The following is a 23,105-nucleotide window of genomic DNA, read 5'->3' on the forward strand; positions in this document are numbered from 1 at the left end:
TGTGCAATTTTATTGGTGTCTTGTGTTCTGAAGGTATCTTTGCAGGGCGACCTGTCTTCACATGGCATGCTAACTTCACAGGTGTGCTGCCTTCTCTAGGTGTGCAGTGCTTGTGAGGTGTGCTGTCCCTGCATGGTGTGCCATTCTCACATGGTGTGCCATTCTCACATGGTGTGCCATTCTCACATGGTGTGCCACCCTCGCATGGTGTGCCGTCCTCGCTTGGTGTGCCGTCCCCACTTGGTGTGCCGTCCCCGCTTGGTGTGCCGTCCCCGCTTGGTGTGCCGTCCCCGCTTGGTGTGCCGTCTCCGCTTGCTGTGCCGTCCCCGCTTGGTGTGCCGTTCCCGCTTGGTGTGCCGTCCCCGCTTGCTGTGCCGTCCCCGCTTGCTGTGCCGTCCCCACTTGGTGTGCCGTCCCCGCTTGGTGTGCCGTCCCCGCTTGGTGTCCCGTCCCCGCTTGGTGTGCCGTCCCCGCTTGGTGTGCCGTCCCCGCTTGGTGTGCCGTCCCCGCTTGGTGTGCCGTCCCCGCTTGGTGTGCCGTCCCCGCGTGGTGTGCCGTCCCCGCTTGGTGTGCCGTCCCCGCAAGGTGTGCCGTCCCCGCAAGGTGTGCCGTCCCCGCAAGGTGTGCCGTCCCCGCTTGGTGTGCCGTCCCCGCTTGGTGTGCCGTCCCCGCAAGGTGTGCCAACCTTGCTAGCTGTGCTGTACTCTCATGCAGCGCATAACAAGCCCCCCTTGCAGAGCAAGCTGAGCTCACATTGTGTGGTTCTCCCATCCCAAGATCTTCTGTCCTCAGTAGGGATGCTGCCCTCAAAAGGAGTGGTGTCCATGCTTCACGTTCTGTCCTTCAATAGGGTCACTTCCTAATAACATATGCCACTTCTAATCAGTGTAGTCTCTCACAATCTGTACTGTCTTTCGAATGTGTGTTGCCCCTGGTAGGTGTGCTTTCCTTTCATGGTGAGCTGTGAGCTGCTCTGACAAGAGCTACTGCTATCAGAACATATGCTCCTCTACCTGTAGCAACATGTCTCTTTCTTATATGTATCTTCCTCACAATCTGTCATTATTTCATTAACAGTGCTATCCCACAAGGTGTACTGACTACAAGTCATGCTACTTTGACATGGTTTGCAGACCGTACACTGCATGACGTCCACAAAGATCTTCTCACTTAATAGGAGTGATGAAATAAGACTATGCAGTAATAACGGTGTGTGCAGCCTTATTAAGCTGTGCAGCCCTTGCAAAGAATGAGACTTTCAATGACTGCAGGCTTCACAATGAGTGCAGCCTTCACAATAAGTGCAGCCTCCGCAGGGAGTGCAGCCTCCGCAGGGAGTGCAGTCTCTGCATGGGGTGCAGCCTCCACATGGAGTGCAGTCTCTGCATGGGGTGCAGTGTCTGCATGGAGTGCAGTCTCTGCATGGAGTGCAGCCTTCGCACGGAGTGCAGCCTTCGCACGGAGTGCAGCCTTCGCACAGAGTGCAAACTTCGCACGGAGTGCAGCCTTCGCACGAAGTGCTGCCTTCTCACGGAGTGCTGCCTTCGCACGGAAAGCTGCCTTCGCACGGAGCGCAGCCTTCGCTTGGAGCGCAGCCATCGCACGGAGTGCAGCCTTCGCACGGAGTGGAGGTTTCGCAAGGAGTGCAGCCTTCGCACAGAGTGCAGCCTTCGCACAGAGTGCAGCCTTCGCACGGAGTGCAGCCTTCGCACGGAGTGCAGCCTTCCCACGGAGTGCAGCCTTCGCGGGGAGTGGAGACTTCGCAAGGAGTGCAGCCTTCGCACGGAGTGCAGCCTTCGCACGGAGTGCAGCCTTCGCACGGAGTGCAGCCTTCGCACGGAGTGCAGCCTTCGCACAGAGTGCAGCCTTCGCACAGAGTACAGCCCTCGCACGGAGTGCAGCCTTGGCACGGAGTGCAGACTTCGCACGGAGTGCAGCCTTCGCACGGAGTGCAGCCTTCGCACAGAGTGCAGCCATCGCACGGAGTGCAGCCTTCGCACGGAGTGGAGACTTCGTAAGGAGTGCAGCCTTCGCACGGAGTGCAGCCTTCACACGGAGTGCTGCCTTCACACGGAGAGCTGCCTTCGCACGGAGTGCTGCTGTTGCACGGAGTGCAGCCTTCGCACTGAGTGCAGCCATCGCACGGAGTGCAGCCTTCGCACGGAGTGGAGACTTTGCAAGGGGTGCAGCCATCGCACGGAGTGCAGCCTTCGCACGGAGTGCTGCCTTCGCACAGAGTGCAGCCTTCGCACAGAGTGCAGCCTTCGCACGGAGTGCAGCCATCGCACGGAGTGGAGACTTTGCAAGGAGTGCAGCCTTCGCAAGGAGTGCAGCCTTCACAGGGAGTGCTGCCTTCGCACGGAGTGCTGCCTTCGCACTGAGTGCTGCCTTCGCACGGAGTGCTGCTGTTGCACGGAGTGCAGTCTTCGCACGGAGTGCAGCCTTCGCACGGAGTGCAGTCTTCGCACGGAGTGCAGCCTTCACACGGAGTGAAGCCTTCGCATGGAGTGCTGCCTTCGCACGGAGTGCTGCCTTCGCACTGAGTGCTGCCTTCGCACTGAGTGCTGCCATCGTACGGAGTGCTGCTGTTGCACGGAGCGCAGTCTTCGCACGGAGTGCAGCCTTCGCACGGAGTGCAGCCTTCGCACGGAGTGCAGTCTTCGCACGGAGTGCAGCCTTCGCACGGAGTGCAGCCTTCGCACGGAGTGCAGCCTTCGTACGGAGTGCTGCCTTCGCACGGATTGCAGACTTTACAATGAGTGCAGCCTTCAAAATAAGTGCAGCCTCCGCAGGGAGCGCAGCCTTCGCACGGAGTGCAGCCTTCGCACGGAGTGCAGCCTTCGCACGGAGTGCAGCCTTCGCACGGAGTGCAGCCTTCACACGGAGTGCAGCCTTCTCACGGAGTGCAGCCTTGGCACAGAGTGCAGCCTTCGCACGGAGTGCAGCATTCACACGGTGTGCTGCCTTCGCACGGAGTGCAGCCTTCGCACGGAGTGCAGCCTTCGCACGGAGTGCTGCCTTCGCACGGAGTGCTGCCTTCGCATGGAGTACTGCTGATGCACGGAGTGCAGCCTTCGCACGGATTGCAGCCATCGCACGGAGTGCAGCCTTCGCACGGAGCTGAGACTTTGCAAGGAGTGCAGCCTTCGCACGGAGTGCAGCCTTCGCACAGAGTGTAGCCTTCGCACGGAGTGCAGCCTTCACACGGAGTGCAGCCTTCTCACGGAGTGCAGCCTTGGCACAGAGTGCAGCCTTCGCACGGAGTGCAGCATTCACACGGTGTGCTACCTTCGCACGGAGTGCAGCCTTCACACGGAGTGCTGCCTTCGCACGGAGTGCTGCCTTCGCACGGAGTGCTGCCTTCGCACGGAGTGCTGCCTTCGCACGGAGTGCTGCCTTCGCACGCAGTGCAGCCATCGCACGGAGTGCAGCCATCGCACTGAGAGCAGCCTTCGCAGGGAGTGGAGACTTCGCAAGGAGTGCAGCCTTCGCACGGAGTGCAGCCCTCGCACGGAGTGCAGCCTTCGCACGGAGTGCATCCTTTGCACAGAGTGCAGCCTTCGCACAGAGTGCAGCCCTGGCACGGAGTGCAGCCTTGGCACGGAGTGCAGCCTTCGCACGGAGTGCAGCCTTCGCACGGAGTGCAGCCTTTGCACGGAGTGCAGCCTTCGCACGGAGTGCAGCCTTCGCACGGAGTGCAGCCTTCGCACGGAGTGCAGCCTTCACATGGAGTGCAACCTTTGCATGGATTGCAGCCATAGCACGGAGTGCAGCCTTCGCACGGAGTTGAGTCTTTGCAAGGAGTGCAGCCTTCGCACGGAGTGCAGCTTTCGCACGGAGTGCAGCCATCTCACGGAGTGCAGCCTTCGCACGGAGTGGAGACGTCGCAAGGAGTGCAGCCTTCTCACGGAGTGCAGCCTTCGCATGGAGTGCAGCCTTCGCACGGAGTGCAGCCTTCGCACGGAGTGCAGCCTTCGCACGGAGTGCAACCTTCGCACGGAGTGCAGCCTTCGCACGGAGTGCAGCCGTCGCACGGAGTGCAGCCTTCACAATGAGTGCAGCCTCCGCAGGGAGTGCAGCCTCCACATGGAGTGCAGCCTCCACATGGAGTGCAGTCTCTGCATGGGGTGCAGTCTCTGCATGGAGTGCAGTCTCTGCATGGAGTGCAGCCTCCACTGGGAGTACACCCTTCACAGGGAGAGCAGCCTTTGCATGCAGTGCAGCAGTTTTCGCACAGTGTGCAGCCCTCGAACACAGTGCAGCCATCGCACGGAGTGCAGCATTTGCACAGAGTGCAGCCTTCGCACGGAGTGGAGCCTTCGCACGGAGTTAAGCCTTCGCACAGAGTGCAGCCATCGCACGGAGTGCAGCCTTCGCACGGAGTGGAGACTTCGCAAGGAGTGCAGCCTTCGAACGGAGTGCAGCCTTCACACGGAGTGCAGCTTTCGAACGGAGTGCTGCCTTCGAACGGAGTGCTGCCTTCGCACGGAGTGCTGCCTTCGCACGGAGTGCAGCCTTCGCACGGAGTGCAGACTTCACACGGAGTGCAGCCTTCGCACAGAGTACAGCCTTCGCACGGAGTGCAGCCTTCGCACGGAGTGCTGCCTTCGCACGGAGTGCTGCCTTCGCATGGAGTACTGCTGTTGCACGGAGTGCAGCCTTCGCACGGATTGCAGCCATCGCACGGAGTGCAGCCTTCGCACGGAGTTGAGACTTTGCAAGGAGTGCAGCCTTCGCACGGAGTGCAGCCTTCGCACGGAGTGTAGCCTTCGCACGGAGTGCAGCCTTCGCACGGAGTGCAGCATTTGCACAGAGTGCAGCCTTCGCACGGAGTGAAGCCTTCGCACGGAGTTAAGCCTTCGCACAGAGTGGAGCCTTAGTGCGGAGTGCAGCCTTCGCACGGAGTGCAGCATTTGCACAGAGTGCAGCCTTCGCACGGAGTGAAGCCTTCGCACGGAGTTAAGCCTTCGCACAGAGTGGATCCTTAGTGCGGAGTGCAGCCTTCGCACGGAGTGCAGCCTTCGCATGGAGTGCAGCCTTCGCACGGAGTGCAGTCATCGCACGGAGTGCAGCCTTCGCATGGAGTGGAGACATCGCAAGGAGTGCAGCCTTCGCACGGAGTGCAGCCTTCACACGGAGTGCAGCCTTCGCACGGAGTGCAGCCTTCGCACGGAGTGCAGCCTTCGCACGGAGTGCAGCCTTCGCACGGAGTGCAGCCTTCGCACGGAGTGGAGCCTTCGCACGGAGTTAAGCCTTCGCGCGGAGTGGAGCCTTAGCGCGGAGTGCAGCCTTCGCACGGAGTGCAGCCTTCACACGGAGTGCAGCCTTCGCACATAGTGCTGCCTTCGCACGGAGTGCTGCCTTCGCACGGAGTGCTGCTGTTGCACTGAGTGAAGCCTTCGCACAGAGTGCAGCCATCGCACGGAGTGCAGCCTTCGCACGGAGTGGAGACTTCGCAAGAAGAGGAGCCTTCGCACGGAGTGCGGCATTCGCACGGAGCGCAGCCTTCGCACGGAGTGCAGCCTTCACAATGAGTGCAGCCTTCACAATGAGTGCAGCCTCCGCAGGGTGTGCAGCCTCCACATGGAGTGCAGCCTCCACATGGAGTGCAGTCTCTGCATGGAGTGCAGTCTCTGCATGGAGTGCAGTCTCCTCATGGAGTGCAGCCTCCACTGGGAATACACCCTCCACAGGGAGAGCAGCCTTTGCATGCAGTGCAGCAGTTTTCGCACATAGTGCAGCCCTCGAACACAGTGCAGACTTAACACGGAGTGCAGCCTTCGCACGGAGTGCAGCCTTCGCACGGAGTGCAGCCTTCGCACGGAGTGCAGCCTTCGCACGGAGTGCAGCCTTCGCACGGAGTGGAGACGACGCAAGGAGTGCAGCGTTCTCACGGAGTGCAGCCTTCGCACGGAGTGCAGCCTTCGCACGGAGTGCAGCCTTCGCACGGAGTGCAGCCTTCGCACGGAGTGCAACCTTCGCACGGAGTGCAGCCTTCGCACGGAGTGCAGCCTTCGCACGGAGTGCAGCCTTCACAATGAGTGCAGCCTCCGCAGGGAGTGCAGCCTCCAAATGGAGTGCAGCCTCCACATGGAGTGCAGTCTCTGCATGGGATGCAGTCTCTGCATGGAGTGCAGTCTCTGCATGGAGTGCAGCCTCCACTGGGAGTACATCCTTCACAGGGAGAGCAGCCTTTGCATGCAGTGCAGCAGTTTTCGCACAGTGTGCAGCCCTCGAACACAGTGCAGCCATCGCACGGAGTGCAGCATTTGCACAGAGTGCAGCCTTCGCACGGAGTGGAGCCTTCGCACGGAGTTAAGCCTTCGCACAGAGTGGAGCCTTAGCGCGGAGTGCAGCCTTCGCACGGAGTGCAGCCTTCGCACGGAGTGCAGCCTTCGCACGGAGTGCAGTCATCGCACGGAGTGCAGCCTTCGCACGGAGTGGAGACATCGCAAGGAGTGCAGCCTTCGCACGGAGTGCAGCCTTCACACGGAGTGCAGCCTTCGCACGGAGTGCAGCCTTCGCACGGAGTGCAACCTTTGCACGGAGTGCAGCCTTCGCACGGAGTGCAGCCTTGGCACGGAGTGCAGCCCTCGCACGGAGTGCAGCCCTCGCACGGAGTGCAGCCATCGCATGGAGTGCAGCATTTGCACAGAGTGCAGCCTTCGCACGGAGTGGAGCCTTCGCACGGAGTTAAGCATTCGCGCGGTGTGGAGCCTTAGTGCGGAGTGCAGCCTTCGCACGGAGTGCAGCCTTCGCACGGAGTGCAGCCTTCGCACATAGTGCTGCCTTCGCACGGAGTGCTGCCTTCGCACGGAGTGCTGCCTTCGCACGGAGTGCTGCTGTTGCACTGAGTGCAGCCTTCGCACGGAGTGCAGCCATCGCACGGAGTGCAGCCTTCGTGCGGAGTGGAGACTTCGCAAGGAGAGGAGCCTTCGCACGGAGTGCGGCATTCGCACGGAGTGCAGCCTTCGCACGGAGTGCAGCCTTCACAACGAGTGCAGCCTTCACAATGAGTGCAGCCTCCGCAGGGTGTGCAGCCTCCACATGGAGTGCAGCCTCCACATGGAGTGCAGTCTCTGCATGGAGTGCAGTCTCTGCATGGAGTGCAGTCTCCTCATGGAGTGCAGCCTCCACTGGGAGTACACCCTCCACAGGGAGAGCAGGCTTTGCATGCAGTGCAGCAGTTTTCGCACATAGTGCAGCCCTCGAACACAGTGCAGCCTTCGCACGGAGTGCAGCCTTCGCACGGAGTGTAGCCTTCGCACGGAGTGCAGCCTTCGCACGGAGTGCAGCCTTCGCACGGAGTGCAGCCTTCGCACGGGGTGCAGCCTTCGCACAGAGTGCAGCCTTCGCACGGAGTGCAGCCTTCAGACGGAGTGCTGCTTTCGCACGGAGTGCTGCATACGCACGGACTGCTGCTGTTGCACAGAGTGCAGCCCTCGCACAGAGTGCAGCCATCACACGGAGTGCAGCCATCGCACGGAGTGGAGACTTCGCAAGGAGTGCAGCCTTCGCACGGAGTGCAGACTTCGCACAGAGTGCAGCCATCGCACGGAGTGCAGGCTTCGCTCGGAGTGCAGCCTTCGCAAGGAGTGCAGCCTTCGCACGGAGTGCAGCCTTTGCACGGAGTGCAGCCTTCGCACGGAGTGCTGCTTTCGCACAGAGTGCAGCATTCGCACGGAGTGCTGCTGTTGCACGGAGTGCAGCCTTCGCATGGAGTGCAGCCATCGCACGGAGTGCAGCCTTCGCACGGAGTGGAGACTTCGCAAGGTGTGCAGCCTTCGCACGGAGTGCAGCCTTCGCAACGAGTGCAGTCTCCGCACGGAGTGCAGCCTTCGCACAGAGTGCAGCCTTCGCACGGAGTGCAGCCTTCCCACGTATTGCAGCCGTCGCACGGAGTTCAGCCTTCGCAAGGAGTGCAGCCTTCGCACGGAGTGCAGCCTTGGCACCGAGTGCAGCCTTGGCACCGAGTGCAGCCTTGGCACCGAGTGCAGCCTTGGCACGGAGTGCAGCTTTCGCAAGGAGTGCAGCCTCCGCACGAAGTGCAGCCTTCGCACGGAGTGCAGCCTTCGCACGTAGTGCATCCCTCGCACGGAGTGCAGCCATCGCACGGAGTGCAGCCCTCGCACGGAGTGGAGACTTCGCAAGGAGTGCAGCCTTCGCAAAGAGTGCAGCCTTCGCACGGAGTGCTGCCTTCGCACGGAGTGGAGCCTTCGCACGGAATGCAGCCTTCGCACGGAGTGCAGCCTTCTCACGGAGTGCAGCCTTGGCCAGAGTGCAGCATTGGCACGGAGTGCAGCTTTGGCACGGAGTGCAGCCTTCGCACGGAGTGCAGCCTTCGCACGGAGTGCAGCCTTCGGACACAGTGCAGACTTCGCACGGAGTGCTGCCTTCGCACGGAGTGCTGCTGTTGCACGGAGTGCAGCCCTCGCACAGAGTGCAGCCATCGCACGGAGTGCAGCCTTCGCACAGAGTTGAGACTTCGAAAGGAGTGCAGCCTTCGCACGGAGTGCAGACTTCGCACGGAGTGCAGCCTTCGCACGGAGGGCAGCCTTCGCACGGAGTGCAGCCTTCGCACGGAGTGCAGCCTTCACAATGAGTGCAGCCTCCACAGGGAGTGCAGCCTCCACATGGAGTGAAGCCTCCACATGGAGTGCAGTCTCTGCATGGAGTGCAGTCTCTGCATGGAGTGCAGTCTCTCCATGGAGTGCAGCCTCCACTGGGAGTATACCCTTCACAGGGAGAGCAGCCTTTGCATGCAGTGCAGCAGTTTTCGCACAGAGTGCAGCCCTCGAACACAGTGCAGCCATCGCACGGAGTGCAGCATTCACACGGAGTGCAGCCTTCGCACGGAGTGCAGCCTTCGCACGGAGTGCTGCTTTCGCACGGAGTGCTGCCTTCGCACGGAGTGCTGCTGTTGCACGGAGTGCAGCCTTCGCATGGAGTGCAGCCATCGCACGGAGTGTAGCCTTCGCACGGAGTGGAGACTTCGCAAGGTGTGCAGCCTTCGCACGGAGTGCAGCCTTCGCACGGAGTGCAGCCTTCGCACGGAGTGCAGCCTTCGCACGTAGTGCAGCCTTCACACGGAGGGCAGCCTTCGCACGGAGTGGAGACTTCGCAAGGTATGCAGCCTTCGCACGGAGTGCAGCCTTCGCACGGAGTGCAGCCTTCGCACGGGGTTTAGCCTTCGCACAGAGTGCAGCCTTCGCATGGAGTGCAGCCCTTACACGGAGTGCTGCCTTCGCACAGAGAGCTGCCTTCGCACGGAGTGCTGCCTTCGAACGGAGTGCTGCCTTTGCACGGAGTGCTGCTGTTGCACGGAGTGCAGCCTTCGCACGGATTGCCACCATCGCACGGAGTGCAGCCTTCACACGGAGTGGAGACTTCGCAAGGAGTGCAGCCTTCGCACGGAGTGCAGCCTTCGCACGGAGTGCAGCCTTCGCACGGAGTGCAGCCTTCGCACAGAGTACAGCCTTCGCACGGAGTGCAGCCTTCGCACGGAGTGCTGCCTTCGCACGGAGTGCTGCCTTCACATGGAGTGCTGCTGTTGCACGGAGTGCAGCCTTCGCACGGATTGAAGCCATCGTATGGAGTGCAGCCTTCGCACGGAGTGGAGACTTTGCAAGGAGTGCAGCCTTCGCACGGAGTGCAGCCTTCGCACGGAGTGCAGCCTTCGCACGGAGTGCAGCCTTCGCACGGAGTGCAGCCTTCTCAAGGAGTGCAGCCTTGGTACGGAGTGCAGCCTTCGCACGGAGTGCAGCCTTCGCACGGAGTGCAGCATTCGCACGGTGTGCTGCATTCGCACGGAGTGCAGCCTTCACACGGAGTGCTGCCTTCACACGGAGTGCTGCCTTCGCACGAAGTGCAGCCTCCACATGGAGTGCAGCCTCCACATGGAGTGCAGTCTCTGCATGGGGTGCAGTCTCTGCATGGAGTGCAGTCTCTGCATGGAGTGCAGCCTCCTATGGGAGTACACCCTTCACAGGGAGGGCAGCCTTTGCATGCAGTGCAGCAGTTTTCGCACAGTGTGCAGCCCTCGAACACAGTGCAGCCATCGCACGGAGTGCAGCATTTCCACAGAGTGCAGCCTTCGCAAGGAGTGGAGCCTTCGCACGGAGTTAAGTCTTCGCACGGAGTGGAGCCTTAGCGCGGAGTGCAGCCTTCGCACGGAGTGCAGCCTTCGCACGGAGTGCAGCCTTCGCACGGAGTGCAGCCATCGCACGGAGTGCAGCCTTCGCACGGAGTGGAGACATCGCATGGAGTGCAGCCTTCGCACGGAGTGCAGCCTTCGCACGGAGTGCAGCCTTCGCACAGAGTGCAAACTTCGCACGGAGTGCAGCCTTCGCACGAAGTGCTGCCTTCTCACGGAGTGCTGCCTTCGCACGGAAAGCTGCCTTCGCACGGAGCGCAGCCTTCGCTTGGAGCGCAGCCATCGCAGGGGGTGCAGCCTTCGCACGGAGTGGAGGTTTCGCAAGGAGTGCAGCCTTCGCACAGAGTGCAGCCTTCGCACAGAGTGCAGCCTTCGCACGGAGTGCAGCCTTCGCACGGAGTGCAGCCTTCACACGGAGTGCAGCCTTCGCAGGGAGTGGAGACTTCGCAAGGAGTGCAGCCTTCGCACGGAGTGCAGTCTTCGCACGGAGTGCAGCCTTCGCACGGAGTGCAGCCTTCGCACAGAGTGCAGCCTTCGCACAGAGTACAGCCCTCGCACGGAGTGCAGCCTTGGCACGGAGTGCAGACTTCGCACGGAGTGCAGCCTTCGCACGGAGTGCAGCCTCCGCACAGAGTGCAGCCATCGCACGGAGTGCAGCCTTCGCACGGAGTGGAGACTTCGTAAGGAGTGCAGCCTTCGCACGGAGTGCAGCCTTCACACGGAGTGCTGCCTTCACACGGAGAGCTGCCTTCGCACGGAGTGCTGCTGTTGCACGGAGTGCAGCCTTCGCACTGAGTGCAGCCATCGCACGGAGTGCAGCCTTCGCACGGAGTGGAGACTTTGCAAGGGGTGCAGCCATCGCACGGAGTGCAGACTTCGCACGGAGTGCTGCCTTCGCACAGAGTGCAGCCTTTGCACAGAGTGCAGCCTTCGCACGGAGTGCAGCCATCGCACGGAGTGGAGACTTTGCAAGGAGTGCAGCCTTCGCACGGAGTGCAGCCTTCACAGGGAGTGCTGCCTTCGCACGGAGTGCAGCCTTCACACGGAGTGAAGCCTTCGCATGGAGTGCAGCCTTCGCACGGAGTGCTGCCTTCGCACTGAGTGCTGCCTTCGCACGGAGTGCTGCTGTTGCACGGAGTGCAGTCTTCGCACGGAGTGCAGCCTTCGCACGGAGTGCAGTCTTCGCACGGAGTGCAGCCTTCGCACGGAGTGAAGCCTTCGCATGGAGTGCTGCCTTCGCATGGAGTGCTGCCTTCGCACGGAGTGCAGCCTTCGCACGGAGTGCAGCCTTCGCACGGAGTGCTGCCTTCGCACGGATTGCAGACTTCACAATGAGTGCAGCCTTCAAAATAAGTGCAGCCTCCGCAGGGAGCGCAGCCTTCGCACGGAGTGCAGCCTTCGCACGGATCGCAGCCTTCGCACGGAGTGCTGCCTTCGCACAGAGTGCAGCCTTCGCACGGAGTGCAGCCTTCGCACGGAGTGCAGCCTTCTCACGGAGTGCAGCCTTGGCACAGAGTGCAGCCTTCGCACGGAGTGCAGCATTCACACGGTGTGCTGCCTTCGCACGGAGTGCAGCCTTCACACGGAGTGCTGCCTTCGCACGGAGTGCTGCCTTCGCACGGAGTGCTGCCTTCGCACGGAGTGCTGCCTTCGCACGGAGTGCTGCCTTCGCACGCAGTGCAGCCTTCGCACGGAGTGCAGCCATCGCACTGAGTGCAGCCTTCGCAGGGAGTGGAGACTTCGCAAGGAGTGCAGCCTTCGCACGGAGTGCAGTCTTCGCACGGAGTGCAGCCTTCGCACGGAGTGCAGCCTTCGCACGGAGTGCAGCCTTCGCACAGAGTGCAGCCCTGGCACGGAGTGCAGCCTTGGCACGGAGTGCAGCTTTCGCACGGAGTGCAGCCTTCGCACGGAGTGCAGCCTTCGCACAGAGTGCAGCCTTCGCACAGAGTGCAGCCATCGCACGGAGTGCAGCCTTCGCACGGAGTGGAGACTTCGCAAGGAGTGCAGCCTTCGAACGGAGTGCAGCCTTCACACGGAGTGCAGCCTTCGAACGGAGTGCTGCCTTCGAACGGAGTGCAGCCTTCGCACGGAGTGCAGCCTTCGCACGGAGTGCTGCTTTCGCACGGAGTGCTGCATACGCACGGACTGCTGCTGTTGCACAGAGTGCAGCCCTCGCACAGAGTGCAGCCATCACACGGAGTGCAGCCATCGCATGGAGTGGAGACTTCGCAAGGTATGCAGCCTTCGCACGGAGTGCAGCCTTCGCACGGAGTGGAGACTTCGCAAGGAGTGCAGCCTTCGAACGGAGTGCAGCCTTCACACGGAGTGCAGCCTTCGAACGGAGTGCAGCCTTCGCACGGAGTGCAGACTTCGCACAGAGTGCAGCCATCGCACGGAGTGCAGGCTTCGCTCAGAGTGCAGCCTTCGCAAGGAGTGCAGCCTTCGCACGGAGTGCAGCCTTTGCACGGAGTGCAGCCTTCGCACGGAGTGCTGCTTTCGCACAGAGTGCTGCATTCGCACGGAGTGCTGCTGTTGCACGGAGTGCAGCCTTCGCATGGAGTGCAGCCATCGCACGGAGTGCAGCCTTCGCACGGAGTGGAGACTTCGCAAGGTGTGCAGCCTTCGCACGGAGTGCAGCCTTCGCAACGAGTGCAGTCTCCGCACGGAGTGCAGCCTTCGCACAGAGTGCAGCCTTCGCACGGAGTGCAGCCTTCGCACGTATTGCAGCCGTCGCACGGAGTTCAGCCTTCGCAAGGAGTGCAGCCTTCGCACGGAGTGCAGCCTTGGCACCGAGTGCAGCCTTGGCACCGAGTGCAGCCTTGGCACCGAGTGCAGCCTTGGCACGGAGTGCAGCCTTCGCAAGGAGTGCAGCCTCCGCACGAAGTGCAGCCTTCGCACGGAGTGCAGCCTTCGCACGTAGTGCATCCCTCGCACGGAGTGCAGCCATCGCACGGAGTGCAGCCCTCGCACGGAGTGGAGACTTCGCAAGGAGTGCAGCCTTCGCAAAGAGTGCAGCCTTCGCACGGAGTGCTGCCTTCGCACGGAGTGCAGCCTTCGCACGGAATGCAGCCTTCGCACGGAGTGCAGCCTTCTCACGGAGTGCAGCCTTGGCCAGAGTGCAGCATTGGCACGGAGTGCAGCTTTGGCACGGAGTGCAGCCTTCGCACGGAGTGCAGCCTTCGCACGGAGTGCAGCCTTCGGACACAGTGCAGACTTCGCACGGAGTGCTGCCTTCGCACGGAGTGCTGCTGTTGCACGGAGTGCAGCCCTCGCACAGAGTGCAGCCATCGCACGGAGTGCAGCCTTCGCACAGAGTTGAGACTTCGAAAGGAGTGCAGCCTTCGCACGGAGTTCAGACTTCGCACGGAGTGCAGCCTTCGCACGGAGGGCAGCCTTCGCACGGAGTGCAGCCTTCGCACGGAGTGCAGCCTTCACAATGAGTGCAGCCTCCACAGGGAGTGCAGCCTCCACATGGAGTGAAGCCTCCACATGGAGTGCAGTCTCTGCATGGAGTGCAGTCTCTGCATGGAGTGCAGTCTCTCCATGGAGTGCAGCCTCCACTGGGAGTATACCCTTCACAGGGAGAGCAGCCTTTGCATGCAGTGCAGCAGTTTTCGCATAGAGTGCAGCCCTCGAACACAGTGCAGCCATCGCACGGAGTGCAGCATTCACACGGAGTGCAGCCTTCGCACGGAGTGCAGCCTTCGCACGGAGTGCTGCTTTCGCACGGAGTGCTGCCTTCGCACGGAGTGCTGCTGTTGCACGGAGTGCAGCCTTCGCATGGAGTGCAGCCATCGCACGGAGTGTAGCCTTCGCACGGAGTGGAGACTTCGCAAGGTGTGCAGCCTTCGCACGGAGTGCAGCCTTCGCACGGAGTGCAGCCTTCGCACGGAGTGCAGCCTTCGCACGTAGTGCAGCCTTCACACGGAGTGCAGCCTTCATACGGAGTGGAGACTTCGCAAGGTATGCAGCCTTCGCACGGAGTGCAGCCTTCGCACGGAGTGCAGCCTTCGCACGGGGTTTAGCCTTCGCACAGAGTGCAGCCTTCGCATGGAGTGCAGCCCTTACACGGAGTGCTGCCTTCGCACAGAGAGCTGCCTTCGCACGGAGTGCTGCCTTCGAACGGAGTGCTGCCTTTGCACGGAGTGCTGCTGTTGCACGGAGTGCAGCCTTCGCACGGATTGCCACCATCGCACGGAGTGCAGCCTTCACACGGAGTGGAGACTTCGCAAGGAGTGCAGCCTTCGCACGGAGTGCAGCCTTCGCACGGAGTGCAGCCTTCGCACGGAGTGCAGCCTTCGCACAGAGTACAGCCTTCGCACGGAGTGCAGCCTTCGCACGGAGTGCTGCCTTCGCACAGAGTGCAGCCTTTGCACAGAGTGCAGCCTTCGCACGGAGTGCAGCCATCGCACGGAGTGGAGACTTTGCAAGGAGTGCAGCCTTCGCACGGAGTGCAGCCTTCACAGGGAGTGCTGCCTTCGCACGGAGTGCAGCCTTCGCACGGAGTGAAGCCTTCGCATGGAGTGCAGCCTTCGCACGGAGTGCTGCCTTCGCACTGAGTGCTGCCTTCGCACGGAGTGCTGCTGTTGCACGGAGTGCAGTCTTCGCACGGAGTGCAGCCTTCGCACGGAGTGCAGTCTTCGCACGGAGTGCAGCCTTCGCACGGAGTGAAGCCTTCGCATGGAGTGCTGCCTTCGCATGGAGTGCTGCCTTCGCACTGTGTGCTGCCTTCGCACTGAGTGCTGCCATCGTACGGAGTGCTGCTGTTGCACGGTGTGCAGTCTTCGCACGGAGTGCAGCCTTCGCACGGAGTGCAGCCTTCGCACGGAGTGCAGTCTTCGCACGGAGTGCAGCCTTCGCACGGAGTGCAGCCTTCGCACGGAGTGCAGCCTTCGCACGGAGTGCTGCCTTCGCACGGATTGCAGACTTCACAATGAGTGCAGCCTTCAAAATAAGTGCAGCCTCCGCAGGGAGCGCAGCCTTCGCACGGAGTGCAGCCTTCGCACGGATCGCAGCCTTCGCACGGAGTGCTGCCTTCACACAGAGTGCAGCCTTCGCACGGAGTGCAGCCTTCGCACGGAGTGCAGCCTTCTCACGGAGTGCAGCCTTGGCACAGAGTGCAGCCTTCGCACGGAGTGCAGCATTCACACGGTGTGCTGCCTTCGCACGGAGTGCAGCCTTCACACGGAGTGCTGCCTTCGCACGGAGTGCTGCCTTCGCACGGAGTGCTGCCTTCGCACGGAGTGCTGCCTTCGCACGGAGTGCTGCCTTCGCACGCAGTGCAGCCTTCGCACGGAGTGCAGCCATCGCACTGAGTGCAGCCTTCGCAGGGAGTGGAGACTTCGCAAGGAGTGCAGCCTTCGCACGGAGTGCAGCCTTCGCACGGAGTGCAGCCTTCGCACGGAGTGCAGCCTTCGCACGGAGTGCAGCCTTCGCACAGAGTGCAGCCCTGGCACGGAGTGCAGCCTTGGCACGGAGTGCAGCTTTCGCACGGAGTGCAGCCTTCGCACGGAGTGCAGCCTTCGCACAGAGTGCAGCCTTCGCACAGAGTGCAGCCATCGCACGGAGTGCAGCCTTCGCACGGAGTGGAGACTTCGCAAGGAGTGCAGCCTTCGAACGGAGTGCAGTCTTCACACGGAGTGCAGCCTTCGAACGGAGTGCTGCCTTCGAACGGAGTGCAGCCTTCGCACGGAGTGCAGCCTTCGCACGGAGTGCTGCTTTCGCACGGAGTGCTGCATACGCACGGACTGCTGCTGTTGCACAGAGTGCAGCCCTCGCACAGAGTGCAGCCATCACACGGAGTGCAGCCATCGCACGGAGTGGAGACTTCGCAAGGAGTGCAGCCTTCGCACGGAGTGCAGACTTCGCACAGAGTGCAGCCATCGCACGGAGTGCAGGCTTCGCTCGGAGTGCAGCCTTCGCAAGGAGTGCAGCCTTCGCACGGAGTGCAGCCTTTGCACGGAGTGCAGCCTTCGCACGGAGTGCTGCTTTCGCACAGAGTGCTGCATTCGCACGGAGTGCTGCTGTTGCACAGAGTGCAGCCTTCGCATGGAGTGCAGCCATCGCACGGAGTGCAGCCTTCGCACGGAGTGGAGACTTCGCAAGGTGTGCAGCCTTCGCACGGAGTGCAGCCTTCGCAACGAGTGCAGTCTCCGCACGGAGTGCAGCCTTCGCACAGAGTGCAGCCTTCGCACGGAGTGCAGCCTTCCCACGTATTGCAGCCGTCGCACGGAGTTCAGCCTTCGCAAGGAGTGCAGCCTTCGCACGGAGTGCAGCCTTGGCACCGAGTGCAGCCTTGGCACCGAGTGCAGCCTTGGCACCGAGTGCAGCCTTGGCACGGAGTGCAGCCTTCGCAAGGAGTGCAGCCTCCGCACGAAGTGCAGCCTTCGCACGGAGTGCAGCCTTCGCACGTAGTGCATCCCTCGCACGGAGTGCAGCCATCGCACGGAGTGCAGCCCTCGCACAGAGTGGAGACTTCGCAAGGAGTGCAGCCTTCGCAAAGAGTGCAGCCTTCGCACGGAGTGCTGCCTTCGCACGGAGTGCAGCCTTCGCACGGAATGCAGCCTTCGCACGGAGTGCAGCCTTCTCACGGAGTGCAGCCTTGGCCAGAGTGCAGCATTGGCACGGAGTGCAGCTTTGGCACGGAGTGCAGCCTTCGCACGGAGTGCAGCCTTCGCACGGAGTGCAGCCTTCGGACACAGTGCAGACTTCGCACGGAGTGCTGCCTTCGCACGGAGTGCTGCTGTTGCACGGAGTGCAGCCCTCGCACAGAGTGCAGCCATCGCACGGAGTGCAGCCTTCGCACAGAGTTGAGACTTCGAAAGGAGTGCAGCCTTCGCACGGAGTGCAGACTTCGCACGGAGTGCAGCCTTCGCACGGAGGGCAGCCTTCGCACGGAGTGCAGCCTTCGCACGGAGTGCAGCCTTCACAATGAGTGTAGCCTCCACAGGGAGTGCAGCCTCCACATGGAGTGAAGCCTCCACATGGAGTGCAGTCTCTGCATGGAGTGCAGTCTCTGCATGGAGTGCAGTCTCTCCATGGAGTGCAGCCTCCACTGGGAGTATACCCTTCACAGGGAGAGCAGCCTTTGCATGCAGTGCAGCAGTTTTCGCACAGAGTGCAGCCCTCGAACACAGTGCAGCCATCGCACGGAGTGCAGCATTCACACGGAGTGCAGCCTTCGCACGGAGTGCAGCCTTCGCACGGAGTGCTGCTTTCGCACGGAGTGCTGCTGTTGCACGGAGTGCAGCTTTCGCATGGAGTGCAGCCATCGCACGGAGTGTAGCCTTCGCACGGAGTGGAGACTTCGCAAGGTGTGCAGCCTTCGCACGGAGTGCAGCCTTCGCACGGAGTGCAGCCTTCGCACGGAGTGCAGCCTTCGCACGTAGTGCAGCCTTCACACGGAGTGCAGCCTTCGCACGGAGTGGAGACTTCGCAAGGTATGCAGCCTTCGCACGGAGTGCAGCCTTCGCACGGAGTGCAGCCTTCGCACGGGGTTTAGCCTTCGCACAGAGTGCAGCCTTCGCATGGAGTGCAGCCCTTACACGGAGTGCTGCCTTCGCACAGAGAGCTGCCTTCGCACGGAGTGCTGCCTTCCAACGGAGTGCTGCCTTTGCACGGAGTGCTGCTGTTGCACGGAGTGCAGCCTTCGCACGGATTGCCACCATCGCACGGAGTGCAGCCTTCACACGGAGTGGAGACTTCGCAAGGAGTGCAGCCTTCGCACGGAGTGCAGCCTTCGCACGGAGTGCAGCCTTCGCACGGAGTGCAGCCTTCGCACAGAGTACAGCCTTCGCACGGAGTGCAGCCTTCGCACGGAGTGCTGCCTTCGCACGGAGTGCTGCCTTCGCATGGAGTGCTGCTGTTGCACGGAGTGCAGCCTTCGCACGGATTGAAGCCATCGTACGGAGTGCAGCCTTCGCACGGAGTGGAGACTTTGCAAGGAGTGCAGCCTTCGCACGGAGTGCAGCCTTCGCACGGAGTGCAGCCTTCGCACGGAGTGCAGCCTTCGCACGGAGTGCGGCCTTCTCAAGGAGTGCGGCCTTGGTACGGAGTGCAGCCTTCGCACGGAGTGCAGCCTTCGCACGGAGTGCAGCATTCGCACGGTGTGCTGCCTTCGCACGGAGTGCAGCCTTCACACGGAGTGCTGCCTTCACACGGAGTGCTGCCTTCGCACGAAGTGCAGCCTCCACATGGAGTGCAGCCTCCACATGGAGTGCAGTCTCTGCATGGGGTGCAGTCTCTGCATGGAGTGCAGTCTCTGCATGGAGTGCAGCCTCCTATGGGAGTACACCCTTCACAGGGAGAGCAGCCTTTGCATGCAGTGCAGCAGTTTTCGCACAGTGTGCAGCCCTCGAACACAGTGCAGCCATCGCACGGAGTGCAGCATTTCCACAGAGTGCAGCCTTCGCAAGGAGTGGAGCCTTCGCACGGAGTTAAGTATTCGCACGGAGTGGAGCCTTAGCGCGGAGTGCAGCCTTCGCACGGAGTGCAGCCTTCGCACGGAGTGCAGCCTTCGCACGGAGTGCAGCCATCGCACGGAGTGCAGCCTTCGCACGGAGTGGAGACATCGCATGGAGTGCAGCCTTCGCACGGAGTGCAGCCTTCGCACGGAGTGCAGCCTTCGCACAGAGTGCAAACTTCGCACGGAGTGCAGCCTTCGCACGAAGTGCTGCCTTCTCACGGAGTGCTGCCTTCGCACGGAAAGCTGCCTTCGCACGGAGCGCAGCCTTCGCTTGGAGCGCAGCCATCGCAGGGAGTGCAGCCTTCGCACGGAGTGGAGGTTTCGCAAGGAGTGCAGCCTTCGCACAGAGTGCAGCCTTCGCACAGAGTGCAGCCTTCGCACGGAGTGCAGCCTTCGCACGGAGTGCAGCCTTCACACGGAGTGCAGCCTTCGCAGGGAGTGGAGACTTCGCAAGGAGTGCAGCCTTCGCACGGAGTGCAGTCTTCGCACGGAGTGCAGCCATCGCACGGAGTGCAGCCTTCGCACAGAGTGCAGCCTTCGCACAGAGTACAGCCCTCGCACGGAGTGCAGCCTTGGCACGGAGTGCAGACTTCGCACGGAGTGCAGCCTTCGCACGGAGTGCAGCCTCCGCACAGAGTGCAGCCATCGCACGGAGTGCAGCCTTCGCACGGAGTGGAGACTTCGTAAGGAGTGCAGCCTTCGCACGGAGTGCAGCCTTCACACGGAGTGCTGCCTTCACACGGAGAGCTGCCTTCGCACGGAGTGCTGCTGTTGCACGGAGTGCAGCCTTCGCACTGAGTGCAGCCATCGCACGGAGTGCAGCCTTCGCACGGAGTGGAGACTTTGCAAGGGGTGCAGCCATCGCACGGAGTGCAGACTTCGCACGGAGTGCTGCCTTCGCACAGAGTGCAGCCTTTGCACAGAGTGCAGCCTTCGCACGGAGTGCAGCCATCGCACGGAGTGGAGACTTTGCAAGGAGTGCAGCCTTCGCACGGAGTGCAGCCTTCACAGGGAGTGCTGCCTTCGCACGGAGTGCAGCCTTCGCACGGAGTGAAGCCTTCGCATGGAGTGCAGCCTTCGCACGGAGTGCTGCCTTCGCACTGAGTGCTGCCTTCGCACGGAGTGCTGCTGTTGCACGGAGTGCAGTCTTCGCACGGAGTGCAGCCTTCGCACGGAGTGCAGTCTTCGCACGGAGTGCAGCCTTCGCACGGAGTGAAGCCTTCGCATGGAGTGCTGCCTTCGCATGGAGTGCTGCCTTCGCACTGTGTGCTGCCTTCGCACATAGTGCTGCCATCGTACGGAGTGCTGCTGTTGCACGGTGTGCAGTCTTCGCACGGAGTGCAGCCTTCGCACGGAGTGCAGTCTTCGCACGGAGTGCAGCCTTCGCACGGAGTGCAGCCTTCGCACGGAGTGCAGCCTTCGCACGGAGTGCTGCCTTCGCACGGATTGCAGACTTCACAATGAGTGCAGCCTTCAAAATAAGTGCAGCCTCCGCAGGGAGCGCAGCCTTCGCACGGAGTGCAGCCTTCGCACGGATCGCAGCCTTCGCACGGAGTGCTGCCTTCGCACAGAGTGCAGCCTTCGCACGGAGTGCAGCCTTCGCACGGAGTGCAGCCTTCTCACGGAGTGCAGCCTTGGCACAGAGTGCAGCCTTCGCACGGAGTGCAGCATTCACACGGTGTGCTGCCTTCGCACGGAGTGCAGCCTTCACACGGAGTGCTGCCTTCGCACGGAGTGCTGCCTTCGCACGGAGTGCTGCCTTCGCACGGAGTGCTGCCTTCGCACGGAGTGCTGCCTTCGCACGCAGTGCAGCCTTCGCACGGAGTGCAGCCATCGCACTGAGTGCAGCCTTCGCAGGGAGTGGAGACTTCGCAAGGAGTGCAGCCTTCGCACGGAGTGCAGCCTTCGCACGGAGTGCAGCCTTCGCACGGAGTGCAGCCTTCGCACGGAGTGCAGCCTTCGCACAGAGTGCAGCCCTGGCACGGAGTGCAGCCTTGGCACGGAGTGCAGCTTTCGCACGGAGTGCAGCCTTCGCACGGAGTGCAGCCTTCGCACAGAGTGCAGCCATCGCACGGAGTGCAGCCATCGCACGGAGTGCAGCCTTCGCACGGAGTGGAGACTTCGCAAGGAGTGCAGCCTTCGAACGGAGTGCAGCCTTCACACGGAGTGCAGCCTTCGAACGGAGTGCTGCCTTCGAACGGAGTGCTGCCTTTGCACGGAGTGCTGCCTTCGCACGGAGTGCAGCCTTCGCACGGCGTGCAGACTTCACACGGAGTGCAGCCTTCGCACAGAGTACAGCCTTCGCACGGAGTGCAGCCTTCGCACGGAGTGCTGCCTTCGCACGGAGTGCTGCCTTCGCATGGAGTACTGCTGTTGCACGGAGTGCAGCCTTCGCACGGATTGCAGCCATCGCACGGAGTGCAGCCTTTGCACAGAGTTGAGACTTTGCAAGGAGTGCAGCCTTCGCACGGAGTGCAGCCTTCGCACGGAGTGTAGCCTTCGCACGGAGTGTAGCCTTCGCACGGAGTGCAGCCTTCGCACGGAGTGCAGCCTTCTCACGGAGTGCAGCCTTGGCACAGAGTGCAGCCTTCGCACGGAGAGCAGCATTCACACGGTGTGCTGCCTTCGCACGGAGTGCAGCCTTCACACGGAGTGCTGCCTTCGCACGGAGTGCTGCCTTCGCACGGAGTGCTGCCTTCGCACGGAGTGCTGCCTTCGCACGGAGTGCTGCCTTCGCACGCAGTGCAGCCTTCGCACGGAGTGCAGCCATCGCACGGAGTGCAGCCTTCGCACGGAGTTGAGACTTTGCAAGGAGTGCAGCCTTCGCACGGAGTGCAGCCTTCGCACGGAGTGTAGTCTTCGCACGGAGTGCAGCCTTCGCACGGAGTGCGGCCTTCTCACGGAGTGCAGCCTTGGCACAGAGTGCAGCCTTCGCACGGAGTGCAGCATTCACACGGTCTGCTGCCTTCGCACGGAGTGCTGCCTTCGCACGGAGTGCTGCCTTCGCACGCAGTGCAGCCTTCGCACGGAGTGCAGCCATCGCACTGAGAGCAGCCTTCGCAGGGAGTGGAGACTTCGCAAGGAGTGCAGCCTTCGCACGGAGTGCAGCCTTCGCACAGAGTGCAGCCTTCGCACAGAGTGCAGCCCTGGCACGGAGTGCAGCCTTGGCACAGAGTGCAGCCTTCGCACGGAGTGCAGCCTTCGCACGGAGTGCAGCCTTCGCACGGAGTGCAGCCTTCGCACGGAGTGCAGCCTTCGCACGGAGTGCAACCTTCGCATGGATTGCAGCCATAGCACGGAGTGCAGCCTTCGCACGGAGTTGAGTCTTTGCAAGGAGTGCAGCCTTCGCACGGAGTGCAGCTTTCGCACGGAGTGCAGCCATCTCACGGAGTGCAGCCTTCGCACGGAGTGGAGACGTCGCAAGGAGTGCAGCCTTCTCACGGAGTGCAGCCTTCGCACGGAGTGCTGCCTTCGCACGGAGTGCAGCCTTCGCACGGAGTGCAGCCTTCGCACGGAGTGCAACCTTCGCATGGAGTGCAGCCTTCGCACGGAGTGCAGCCGTCGCACGGAGTGCAGCCTTCACAATGAGTGCAGCCTCCGCAGGGAGTGCAGCCTCCACATGGAGTGCAGCCTCCACATGGAGTGCAGTCTCTGCATGGGGTGCAGTCTCTGCATGGAGTGCAGTCTCTGCATGGAGTGCAGCCTCCACTGGGAGTACACCCTTCACAGGGAGAGCAGCCTTTGCATGCAGTGCAGCAGTTTTCGCACAGTGTGCAGCCCTCGAACACAGTGCAGCCATCGCACGGAGTGCAGCATTTGCACAGAGTGCAGCCTTCGCAAGGAGTGGAGCCTTCGCACGGAGTTAAGCCTTCGCACAGAGTGGAGCCTTAGTGCGGAGTGCAGCCTTCGCACGGAGTGCAGCCTTCGCACGGAGTGCAGCCTTCGCACGGAGTGCAGTCATCGCAAGGAGTGCAGCCTTCGCACGGAGTGGAGACATCGCAAGGAGTGCAGCCTTCGCACGGATTGCAGCCTTCACACGGAGTGCAGCCTTCGCACGGAGTGCAGCCTTCGCACGGAGTGCAGCCTTCGCACGGAGTGGAGCCTTCGCACGGAGTTAAGCCTTCGCGCGGAGTGGAGCCTTAGCGTGGAGTGCAGCCTTCGCACGGAGTGGAGACTTCGCAAGAAGAGGAGCCTTCGCACGGAGTGCGGCATTCGCACGGAGTGCAGCCTTCGCACGGAGTGCAGCCTTCACAATGAGTGCAGCCTTCACAATGAGTGCAGCCTCCGCAGGGTGTGCAGCCTCCACATGGAGTGCAGCCTCCACATGGAGTGCAGTCTCTGCATGGAGTGCAGTCTCTGCATGGAGTGCAGTCTCCTCATGGAGTGCAGCCTCCACTGGGAATACACCCTCCACAGGGAGAGCAGCCTTTGCATGCAGTGCAGCAGTTTTCGCACATAGTGCAGCCCTCGAACACAGTGCAGACTTAA

This window comes from Schistocerca nitens, unplaced genomic scaffold (genome assembly GCF_023898315.1).
Source record: "Schistocerca nitens isolate TAMUIC-IGC-003100 unplaced genomic scaffold, iqSchNite1.1 HiC_scaffold_447, whole genome shotgun sequence".
Lineage (NCBI taxonomy): Eukaryota > Metazoa > Arthropoda > Insecta > Orthoptera > Acrididae > Schistocerca > Schistocerca nitens.